The 12,846-nt window shown below is 41.4% G+C and overlaps 1 pseudogene; it reads right to left on the bottom strand.

Annotated features, from left to right (window-relative positions):
* Positions 1–582: 582 nt before the first annotated feature.
* LOC106560939 (hereditary hemochromatosis protein homolog) lies at positions 583–5,919 on the bottom strand (annotated as a pseudogene).
* Positions 5,920–12,846: the final 6,927 nt, after the last annotated feature.

The raw sequence follows: 12,846 nt of genomic DNA, 5'->3' as shown, positions 1-12,846 counted from the left end.
CGAGGGGCTGGAATAGCGCGCACCGGACTGTGCGTGCGTATGGGTGAGATAGTGCGCTCCTCAGCGAAACATGGCGCTCTCCACCCCATACGCTCCTCCATATAACCACGGGTAGCTGGCTTCCGGCTCTTCCTATGCCTAGCCAAACTACCCGTGTGCCCCCCCCAAAAAAATTATTGGGGGTGCCTCTCGTGCTTCACCCTCAGCGCGTCCATGGCCTCGTACCTCCGCCTCTCTGCCTTGGCTGCCTCAATTTCCCACTGCGGGCGGCGATAATCCCCAGCCTGGTGCCAAGGTCTGGCCCCGTCCAGCACTTCCTCCCAGGTCCACTTCTCCCGCCAGTCCAACTCAAAATTCCTCTGCTCCTTCCTCTGCTGCTTGGTCCTGGAATGGTGGGTGATTCTGTCAAACAGATATTTGTTATTGTCAACAGTCTCCCCAAATTGATCCTTTACAGTCCTTTGTTGAGGTTGAAGGGAAGATCCACCAACAATAACAGAATCATTCGTACATGTTGTCTGCCCTCATAGGTGCTCTGGCAGTCATATTTTCATTGTGAATTGAGCTGAATTGACAAAGTTGCATTAGTGTCCTAACATTTTATTAGGTCTCAGAAACTGAAGACAGGTTCATTTCCTCTGACACTTTTGCATCAACGTTGGCAAGTTCAGACTGGGAGGCAGTGTTACTCCACCTCCTTTTGACACAAATGAATGTGACCAATAGAATAAGAATCAGCAGCATCACCAGTAGAACTGAGAGGGTGGACAGGTGAACTCTCTCTGCCCCAGACTCCCAACTGACATCCAGCTTGTTGTCCAGACTGAGGTGAGAGGCAGTACAGGTGTAGTTGTGTCTCTTCTTTAGCTCCTCAGTACTGACCTCCAGACTCTTCCTCAGCTGGTAGGTCCCATCTCCACTAGGCAGCACCTCCCCCCCTGTCAGCTCCTGTTCTGCCACTGGCTGGCCGTCTCTCAGCAGGGTCAGGTTGATGTGGCGGGGGTAGAAACCAAACACCAGGCAGCTCACCTGAAACCCTCCAGAAATCTCTTTCTTTATCAACCTGAGTCTGGGAGGAACTTTAGCATCACAACGTTCTTCTCTCTCTTCAGGAGAGTCTTCTGTGTTCTGATGCAAATGGGAAGGTGAACATTCTCAAACAGTACTCTTTCATTTGCTTGCCTCATCCCATCCCATCCCATCCTAGTAGTAGTTTCCCAGCATCATATATAAAATGTGTTAGTTTAGGTTGTTTGTGCTTTGGAATGGGGACTTTGAACCAGTTAGTTTAGGTTGTTTGTGCTTTGGAATGGGGACTTTGAACCAGTTAGTTTAGGTTGTTTGTGCTTTGGAATGGGGACTTTGAACCAGTTAGTTTAGGTTGTTTGTGCTTTGGAATGGGGACTTTGAACCAGTTAGTTTAGGTTGTTTGTGCTTTGGAATGGGGACTTTGAACCAGTTAGTTTAGGTTGTTTGTGCTTTGGAATGGGGACTTTGAACCAGTTAGTTTATGTTTGTTTGTGCTTTGGAATGGGGACATTGAACCAGTTAGTTTAGGTTGTTTGTGCTTTTGGATGGATATTACAGTAGCCATCTTTTGTTCTAAAATGGCAGGGTGACAATAAATGATGTATGAATTATATTGCCATACACATATTAAAAACAGCAGCTGTTCATATAAAAGTACAACCAAATACAGTTTATTGTAGGTCTTGCTTATGTTTAGTTCCTATAACTTTCCAACCCTAGACTTTTATAATTGACTTTTCAACAACTAACTAAGTAGTGCCTTATTGTAATTTAATCAGGATGTGGAGTGGTAGAAAACAGACAGTCTAACAAAGTTAGGGTTGCAAAATTCCACTAATTCCCAGGTTTTCCTAGCTATTCCCTCCTGATACAGGAAATCTTCCAACCTGGATTACTGGAAAACCTTGGAACTTTGGGAAAGTTATCAGGATGTTTCAACCCCCATGCAGAGCCAAGACAAGATGGGGCAGCAGGTAGCCTAGTGGTTAGAGCATTGGACTATTAACTGAAAGGTTGCAAGATTGAATCCCTGAGCTGACAAAGTAAAAAATCTGTCGTTCTGCCCCTGAACAAGGCAGTTAATCCACTGTTCCTAGGCCGTCATTGAAAAAAAGAATTTGTTCTTAACTGACTTGCCTAGTTAAATAAAGGTAAAATAAATAAAAAATATAAACAGTTTCAATCTCAGGGAAACTCTTCTCTGACTGCAGCAGAAGCCTTGTTTATCATTCTAAAGTATTGTTGCCAGAAGCAGTATTATATTCCATACTGTTCCATAACTATGTGGTTTGGGACCTAACATCTAAAAACTATAAATGTTTAAACCCTCCTGTGACTTTGTGTTTTGTCTGCATCCTGTTGATTTACTGAGTGACATCTTTGTGGTGGAAAATACTGTACGTAAAATCTGTGCAAAAGTATTGTAAAATGCATTATAAACTGGATGGTTCGAGCCCTGAATGCTGATTGGCTGACAGCCGTGGTATCAGACCATATACCACAGGTATGACAGAACATATATTTTTACTGCTCTAATTAAGTTGGTAACCAGTTTATAATAGTAATAAGGCACCTCAGGGGGTTGGGGTATATGACCAATATACCACGGCTAAGGGCAGTATCCAGGCACTCCGCGTTGCGTCGTGATTTAAAACAAGCCCTTCGCTGTGGAATATTGGCACTATACCAAACACCCTCGGGCCTTATTTCTTAATTATAATCTGGCAGTATAATTTCACTTGACACTTTTCTTGAACAATGTGCTTTATACAAAGGTGATTATTTAACTAGAGTTTAATAAACTGAGTGATGCATAATTAATCCACAGTGCCTGATTATAATGAAATGTAAAGATGTTTTTGCACAGATCTATAGTATTTGTCTAGTCATATGGTCCATCACATTAGATGTTCCATAATACCAGTCCAGTAATATGGTCCATCACATTAGATGTTATATGGTATCTGTCCAGTCATATGGTCCATCACATTAGATGTTATATAGTATCTGTCCAGTCATATGGTCCATCACATTAGATGTTATATAGTATCTGTCCAGTCATATGGTCCATCACATTAGATGTTATATAGTATCTGTCCAGTCATATGGTCCATCACATTAGATGTTATATAGTATCTGTCCAGTCATATGGTCCATCACATTAGATGTTATATAGTATCTGTCCAGTCATATGGTCCATCACATTAGATGTTATATAGTATCTGTCCAGTCATATGGTCCATCACATTAGATGTTATATAGTATCAGTCCAGTAATATGGTCCATCACATTAGATGTTATATAGTATCTGTCCAGTCATATGGTCCATCACATTAGATGTTCCATAATACCAGTCCAGTCATATGGTCCATCACATTAGATGTTATATAGTATCTGTCCAGTCATATGGTCCATCACATTAGATGTTATATAGTATCTGTCCAGTCATATGGTCCATCACATTAGATGTTATATAGTATCTGTCCAGTCATATGGTCCATCACATTAGATGTTATATAGTATCAGTCCAGTAATATGGTCCATCACATTAGATGTTATATAGTATCTGTCCAGTCATATGGTCCATCACATTAGATGTTCCATAATACCAGTCCAGTCATATGGTCCATCACATTAGATGTTATATAGTATCTGTCCAGTCATATGGTCCATCACATTAGATGTTATATAGTATCTGTCCAGTCATATGGTCCATCACATTAGATGTTATAGTATCTGTCCAGTCATATGGTCCATCACATTAGATGTTATATAGTATCTGTCCAGTCATATGGTCCATCACATTAGATGTTATATAGTATCTGTCCAGTCATATGGTCCATCACATTAGATGTTATATAGTATCTGTCCAGTCATATGGTCCATCACATTAGATGTTCTATAGTATCTGTCCAGTCATATGGTCCATCACATTAGATGTTCTATAGTATCTGTCCAGTCATATGGTCCATCACAGTAGATGTTCTATAGTATCTGTCAAGTCATATGGTCCATCACATTAGATGTTCTATAGTATCTGTCCAGTCATATGGTCCATCACATTAGATGTTATATAGTATATGTCCAGTCATATGGTCCATCACGTTAGATGTTATATAGTATCTGTCCAGTCATATGGTCCATCACATTAGATGTTATATAGTATATGTCCAGTAATATGGTCCATCACATTAGATGTTATATAGTATCAGTCCAGTAATATGGTCCATCACATTAGATGTTATATAGTATCTGTCCAGTCATATGGTCCATCACATTAGATGTTATATAGTATCTGTTCAGTCATATGGTCCATCACATTAGATGTTATATAGTATATGTCCAGTCATATGGTCCATCACATTAGATGTTATATAGTATCTGTCCAGTCATATGGTCCATCACATTAGATGTTATATAGTATCTGTCCAGTCATATGGTCCATCACATTAGATGTTATATAGTATCTGTCCAGTCATATGGTCCATCACATTAGATGTTCTATAGTATCTGTCCAGTCATATGGTCCATCACATTAGATGTTATATAGTATCTGTCCAGTCATATGGTCCATCACATTAGATGTTCTATAGTATCTGTCCAGTCATATGGTCCATCACATTAGATGTTATATAGTATCTGTCCTGTCATATGGTCCATCACATTAGATGTTCTATAGTATCTGTCCAGTCATATGGTCCATCACATTAGATGTTATATAGTATCTGTCCTGTCATATGGTCCATCACATTAGATGTTATATAGTATCTGTCCAGTCATATGGTCCATCACATTAGATGTACTTTTATTGTTCTTGAAGGTGGATTTATGTTTTGCCCAAGAAATGTAAGTTGGTAAAGAATTAATTCAGTGATGGCTCTGTATAAAACTGTTGATTTAAGGAAATTTGTCCTTGACCTGGGAGGATCAGATTAAATGAATTTGACTGTCTGTTTAATGGTTATGTTTGTTGCTAGTGTAACAGGGTTGGTTATGGTTCCTCTTGCAGTTTTTGACTGCAGAAATACAGTATGTATTCGATGTTTATGTATTGCTATTGGTTTACATATCAATAAGGTGTTATTCCATTGGACATGCTTGCAGATAGGGGCAGATCGCAAACATCAAATCTTCCCAGTCTGATATTGACATGCGGTAGGTCACGTTCTGAAATACATTATTCATATGCAATTTACCATGTGTACGAATTCACTACGTACATGTCCTGATGTATGTACAAAACATTAAGGACGGGGTATGGTAGTAGGTGCCAGGCGCACCGGTTTGTGTTAATACACACGGGAAACTGTTGAGCATGAAAAAACCAGTAGGGTTGCAGTTCTTAAGAATGGTCCACCACCCAAAGGACATCCAGTCAACTTGACACAGCTGTGGGAAACATTGGCGTCAACATGGGCTTTCAACACCTTGTAGAGTCCATAACCTGACGAATTGAGGCTGCTCTGAGGGCAAAAGGTGTATGTGTGTTCGGTACCTGTTAGATATTGGGGGCATCCTGGGATGTGCTTTTGTATGTTATTGCTCTAAGAGCAAGTTAGCTAGCATGCTCTAATAGTATGTTATTGCTGTAAGAGCGAGTTAGCTGGCATGCTCTAATTATAATGGTGGCATTAGCGCCTTGCTAATTCACAGTTATTATTACAGACGAATCACAAATCTACACCCATCTAATGTGCTTCCTTGTGTCTATCATCGGGAATAAACAGCAATCAACTGGGATCTCTGGATAGACATCCTTTCTCTATTCCTCAAGAGATTTACGAAGTACGATCACACTCGGTTACACTGGTGCCGAGACCAGTCTTCTGGTCTTCATGGAGCGTCTGTTACACTGGTGCCGAGAACCATCTTCTTGTCTTCGTGGGACATCTCTTACACCAGTATACACTAATTGGTCTGAGAAATACAGTGGTTTCTTGAAAAATATAACATTCCTAAAGAAAATCTAAAGACTTGATAGTAATTTGTGTTCAACGGAGAGCCATAAAATATTCTGGTGCATTTTGTTGACATTCATTTGAACAAAGCATTAAAGAGTTAATCTGGCAGCCGTGTTTAGAGTGAGTTGGAGCTGGTTTAGGTACGTTTGTTGCTGCAGATGACCATATGACAGGACAATACTCTAAGTGTGATAGAACCAGAGATTGATCGTGGACTACAGGAAAAGGAGGGCCGAGCACTCCCCCATTCACATCGACAGGGCTGTAGTGGAGCAGGTTGAGAGCTTCAAGTTCCTTGGTGTCCACATCACCAACAAAATATCATGGTCCAAACACACCAAGACAGTCGTGAAGAGGGCACGACAACGTCTTTTCCACCTCAGGAGACTGAAAATATTTGGCACGGGTCCTCAGATCATCAAAACGTTCTACAGCTGCACCATTGAGAACATCCTGACTGGTTGCATCACCGCCTGGTATGGCAAATGCTCGGCATCCGAATGCAAGGCGCTACAGAGGGTAATGTGTACGGCCCAGTACATCACTGGGGCCAAGCTTCCTGCCATAAAGGACTTCTATACCAGGCAGTTTCAGAGGAAGGCCCTAAAAATGGTCAAAAACTCAAGCCACCCTAGTTATGAACTGTTCTCTCTGCTACCGCACGGCAAATCTAAGTCCAAAAGGCTCCTGAACAGCTTCTATCCCAAAGCCATAAGACTGATGAACAGTTAATCAAATGGCTACCTGGACTATTTGCATTGACCCCCACTTTTTTATTTACCCTTTTGCTACCCCATGTTTATTATATACGCACAGCCACTACCCCTACCTACATGTTCATATTACCTCAATTGCCTCAACTAACCTGTACCACTGCACAGTACTGGTACCCCTGTTTATATCATCGTTATTATATTGTGTTACTTATTATTATGATTTGTTGCCATTTTTTATTTAGTAAATATTTTCTTAACTCATATTTTTCGTAAAACTATATTGTTTATTTATTTTATTTATTTTTTAGGGGGGGGGGTAGATCAGCTTTAATATTGCAGAGAGATTGTAGCTTCCATCAATGTAGTTGTCTGCATCACTTCCAATCCCCCATATATTGTTTTGCAAATACAGTTGAATTTGGAAGTTTACATACACCTAAGCCAAATACATTTAAACTCAGTTTTTCACAATTCCTGACATTTAATCCTCGTAAAAATTCCCTGTCTTAGGTTAGTTAGGATCACCACTTTATTTTAAGCATGTGAAATTTCAGAATAATAGTAGAGAGAATGATTTATTTCAGCTTTTATTTCTTTCATCACATTCACAGTGGGTCAGAAGTCTACCTACACTCAATTAGTATTTGGTAGCATTGCCTTTAAATTGTTTAACTTGGGTCAAACGTTTCAGGTAGCCTTCCACAAGCTTCCCACAATAAGTTGGGTGAATCTTGGCCCATACCTCCTGACAGAGCTGGCGTAACGGAGTCAGGTTTGTAGGCCTCCTTGCTCGCACACGCTTTTTCAGTCTGCCGACAAATTTTCTATGGGATTGTGGTCAGGGCTTTATGATGGCCACTCCAATACTTTGACTTTGCTGTCCTTAAACCATTTTGCCACAACTTTGGAAGTATGCTTGGGGTCATTGTTCATTTGGAAGACCCATTTGCGACCAAGCTTTAACTTCCTGACTGATGTCTTGAGATGTTCCTTCAAAATCCACATCATTTTCTTGCCTCATGATGCCATCTATTTTGTGAAGTGCACCAGTCCCTCCTGCAGAAAAACACCCCCACAACATGATGCTGCCACCCCCGTGCTTCACGGTTGAGATGGTGTTCTTCGGGTTGCAAGCTTCCCCCTTTTTCCTCCAAACATAACGATGGTTATTATGACCAAACTGTTTTATTTTTGTTTCATCAGACCAGAGGACATTTCTCCAAAAAGTACAACCTTTTTCTCCATGTGCAGTTGCAAACCGCAGTCTTGCTTTTTTATGCTGGTTTTGGAGCAGTGGCTTCTTCCCTGCTGAGCTGCCTTTCAGGTTATGTCGATATAGGACTCGTTTTACTGTGGATATAGATATTTTTGTACCTATTTCCTCCAGCATCTTCACAAGGTCCTTTGCTGTTGTTCTTGGATTGATTTGCACTTTCCCAGCCAAAGTACGTTCATCTCGAGGAGACAGAACACGTATCCTTCCTGAGCGGTATTACGGCTGTGTGGTCCCATGGTGTTTATACTTGCGTACTATTGTTTGTACAGATGAACGTGGTACCTTCAGGCATTTGGAAATTGCTCCCAAGGATGAACCAGACTTGTGGAGGTCTACAATTTTTTTCTGAGGTCTTGGCTGATTTCTTTTGATTTTCCCATGATGTCAAGCAAAGAGGCACTGAGTTTGAAGGTAGGCCTTGAAATACATCCACAGGTACACCTCCAATTGACTCAAATGATGTCAATTAGCCTACCAGAGCTTCTAAAGCCATGACATCATTTTCTGGAATTTTCCAAGCTGATTAAAGGCACAGTCAACTTAGTGTATGTAAACTTCTGACGCACTGGAATTGTGATAAAGTGAATTATAAGTGAAATAATCTGTCTGTAAAAAATTTTGGGAAAAATTACTTGTGTCATGCACAAAGTAGATGTCCTAACCGACTTGCCAAAACAATAGTTTGTTAACAAGACATTTGTGGAGAGGTTGAAAAAATATTTTTAATGACTCCAACCTAAGTGTATGTAAACTTCCGACTTCAACTGTGTACATTACCGTTCAAAAGTTTCTCCTTAGAAATGTCATTGTTTTTGAAAGAAAAGCAATTTTTTGTCCATTAAAATAACATCAAATTCATCAGAAATACAGTGTAGACATTGTTAATGTTGTAAATGACTATTGTAGCTGGAAACGGCAGATTTGTAATGGAATATCTACATAGGCGTACAGCAACCATCACTCCTGTGTTCCAAAGGCACGTTGTGTTAGCTAATCCAAGTTTATCATTATAAAAGTCTAATTGATCATTAGAAAACCCTTTTGCAATTATTTTAGCACAGCTGAAAACTGTCATGCTGATTAAAGAAGCAATAAAACTGGCCTTCTTTAGACTAGTTGAGTATCTGGAGCATTAGCAATTGTGGGTTCGATTACAGGCTCAAAATGGCCAGAAACAAAGAACTATCTCCTGAAACTTGTCAGTCTATTTCTTGTTCTGAGAAATTAAGGCTATTCCATGTGAGAAATTGCCAAGCAACTGAAGATCTGGTACAACGCTGTGTACTGCTCCCTTCACAGAACATCGCAAACAGGCTCTAACCAGAATAGAATGAGGAGTGGGAGGCCCCGGTGCACAACTGAGAAAGAGGACAAGTACATTAGAGTGTCTAGTTTGAGAAACAGATGCCTCACAAGTCCTCAACTGGCAGCTTCATTAAATAGGACCCGCAAAGCACCAGTCTCAACGTCAACAGTGAAGAGGTGACTCCGTAATACTGGCCTTCTAGGCAGAGTTCCTCTCTCCAGTGTCTGTGTTCTTTTGCCCATCTTAATCTTTTCTTTTTATTGGCCAGTCTGAGATATGGATTTTTCTTTGCAACTCTGGCCCTTCTTGAACATTGGTTGAGACAATTTTACCAATTTGCTAGTGAACCAGTTTGGATTGAAGTATAACTTTTGTTTGACTGAAGCCTTTAGTTAGAGGTCTAATGCTTTAATATTTAATTTCAGTCCTCTGAATTTGTATTCATTATATAAATAGGCCCGTTTAATTTTGTCTGGCATGCCGTTCCAAAAAACATCCTCTATGAGGCTGTGGAGGGATCCAAGTTGTGGATTTAAAAGAAAACATGAATCATCAGCATACAATGACACCTTTGTTTTTAAGCCCTGTATTTCTAATCCCTTGATATTATTGCTGGATCTGATTTTAATAGCTAACATTTCGATTGCCATAATAAATAGATATGCTGATAGTGGACAACCTTGTTTTACTACTCTTGACAGTTTAAAACTTTCTGAGAAGTAGCCATAATTTAATATTTTACACTTAGGTATACTATACATGATTTTAACCCATTTATAAGAGATTCTCCAAAATTGAAATGTTCCAGGCATTTATATATAAACTCCAGTCGTACTTTATCAAATTGCCTTTTCAAAGTCCGCTATGATGAATAGCAGGCCTGGTTTCCCAGATTTTTCATAGTGTTCTATTGTTTCCAGTACTTGCCTTATATGTATCGTCCATGTAAAAAACCTGTCTGATTAGAATAAATTATGTCGGACAATACCTTTATAATTCAATGCACTATACATTTTGCTAGAATTTTTGCATCACAACACTGAAGTGTAAGGGGCCTCCAATAATTTAAATGGGATGGGTCTTTATATTTCCCACTTGTATCCTGTTTCAGTAATAATGAAATCAGACCTTTTTGAGTGTCTGATAATCTACCATTTACATAGGAGGGGTTAAAACATGCTAATAACAGTCCTCTGAGTATATCAAAAAAGGTTTGGTATACCTCAACTGGTATGCCATCCAGCCCTGGAGATTTCCCGGACTTAAAGGCTTTAATTGCATCAAGAGGTTCCTCCTCTGTAATTTCACCTTCACATGAGTCTTTCTGTATGGACGTTAATTTTACATTATTAACAGAAAAAAAATTGCTTCGGTTAGAGAAGATGGAGGAGACTGAAATGAAAACATATGCTTAAGGTACTTTACTTCCGCTTTCAAAATACTGGTGGTGAATCGTAGGTGACTGGATCATTTGTATCAAGTTTCAGTAAATTCTTTTTGGTAGCATTTCTATGTTGAAGATGAAAAAAATAATTTGGTGCATTTTTCCCTATTTTCCATCCAGCTTTATTATAACACTTGGTCTTTGTTGAATAAGTTTTAGTTTTTTCTCTAACTGATTCTGAGCCTCTATGGGTCAGTTTGTATTGCTATCTATCTGTTCTGTTAGACCTTTTTGCTTTGTTAGTTTTGACTCCTTTGAATTGCATGACCTCTAAAGGCACATTTAAAAGCGTCCCATACAATAAGCGGATTTGCTCTACCTATGTTATGGCGGAAAAATTCAGTTATACATTTTTTTCTGTCCTAGTTACAAAAAAGTTATCATCCAACAGGTTTTGATTAAATTTCTAATATCCTCCTTCTTTCCACTCCTCTCCTCTTTTGACCTCACCCTCTCACCTTCCCCCCCTACTCACAAGGCAGGCAATACGCTTGACCTCATCTTTACTAGATGCTGTTCTTCCACTAATCTCATTGCAACTCCCCTCCAAATCTCCGACCACTACCTTGTATCCTTTTCCCTCTTGCTCTCATCCAACACTTCTCACTCTGCCCCTACTCGGATGGTATTGCGCCGTCCCAACCTTCGCTCTCTCTCTCCCGCTACTCTCTCCTCTTCCATCCTATCATCTCTTCCCTCTGCTCAAACCTTCTCCAACCTATCTCCTGATTCTGCCTCCTCAACCCTCCTCTCCTCCCTTTCTGCATCCTTTGATTTTCTCTGTCCCCTATCCTTCAGGCCGGCTCGGTCCTCCCCTCCTGCTCCGTGGCTCGACGACTCACTACGAGCTCACAGAACAGGGCTCCTGGCAGCCGAGCGGAAATGGAGGAAAACTCGCCTCCCTGCGGACCTGGCATCCTTTCACTCACTCCTCTCTACATTCTCCTCTTCTGTCTCTGCTGCTAAAGCCACTTTCTACCACTCTAAATTCCAAGCATCTGCCTCTAACCCTAGGAAGCTCTTTGCTACCTTCTCCTCCCTCCTGAATCCTCCTCCCCCTCCCCCCCCCTCCTCCCTCTCTGCGGATGACTTCGTCAACCATTTTGAAAAGAAGGTTGACGATATCCGATCCTCGTTTGCTAAGTCAAACGACACCGCTGGTCCTGCTCACACTGCCCTACCCTGTGCTTTGACCTCCTTCTCCCCTCTCTCTCCAGATGAAATCTCGCGTCTTGTGACGGCCGGCCGCCCAACAACCTGCCCACTTGACCCTATCCCCTCCTCTCTTCTCCAGACCATTTCCGGAGACCTTCTCCCCTTCCTCACCTCGCTCATCAACTCATCCTTGACCGCTGGCTACGTCCCTTCCGTCTTCAAGAGAGCGAGAGTTGCACCCCTTCTGAAAAAACCTACACTCGATCCCTCCGATGTCAACAACTACAGACCAGTATCCCTTCTTTCTTTTCTCTCCAAAACTCTTGAACGTGCCGTCCTTGGCCAGTTCTCCTGCTATCTCTCTCAGAATGACCTTCTTGATCCTAATCAGTCAGGTTTCAAGACTGGGCATTCAACTGAGACTGCTCTTCTCTGTGTCACGGAGGCTCTCCGCACTGCTAAAGCTAACTCTCTCTCCTCTGCTCTCATACTTCTAGACCTATCTGCTGCCTTAGATACTGTGAACCATCAGATCCTCCTCTCCACCCTCTCCGAGTTGGGCATCTCCGGCGCGGCCCACGCTTGGATTGCGTCCTACCTGACAGGTCGCTCCTACCAGGTGGCGTGGCGAGAATCTGTCTCCGCACCATGCGCTCTCACCACTGGTGTCCCCCAGGGCTCTGTTCTAGGCCCTCTCCTATTCTCGCTATACACCAAATCACTTGGCTCTGTCATATCCTCACATGGTCTCTCCTATCATTGCTATGCAGACGACACACAATTAATCTTCTCCTTTCCCCCTTCTGATAACCAGGCGGCGAATCGCATCTCTGCATGTCTGTCAGACATATCAGTGTGGATGACGGATCACCAGCTCAAGCTGAACCTCGGCAAGACGGAGCTGCTCTTCCTCCCGGGGAAGGACTGCCCGTTCCATGATCTCGCCATCATGGTTGACA

This window comes from Salmo salar, chromosome 11 (assembly GCF_965601325.2).
Source record: "Salmo salar chromosome 11, fSalSal1, whole genome shotgun sequence".
In the NCBI taxonomy this organism is placed as follows: domain Eukaryota; kingdom Metazoa; phylum Chordata; class Actinopteri; order Salmoniformes; family Salmonidae; genus Salmo; species Salmo salar.
Note: the sequence above shows the minus strand (reverse complement) of the source record. Positions and strands in the feature narration are given on the sequence as shown.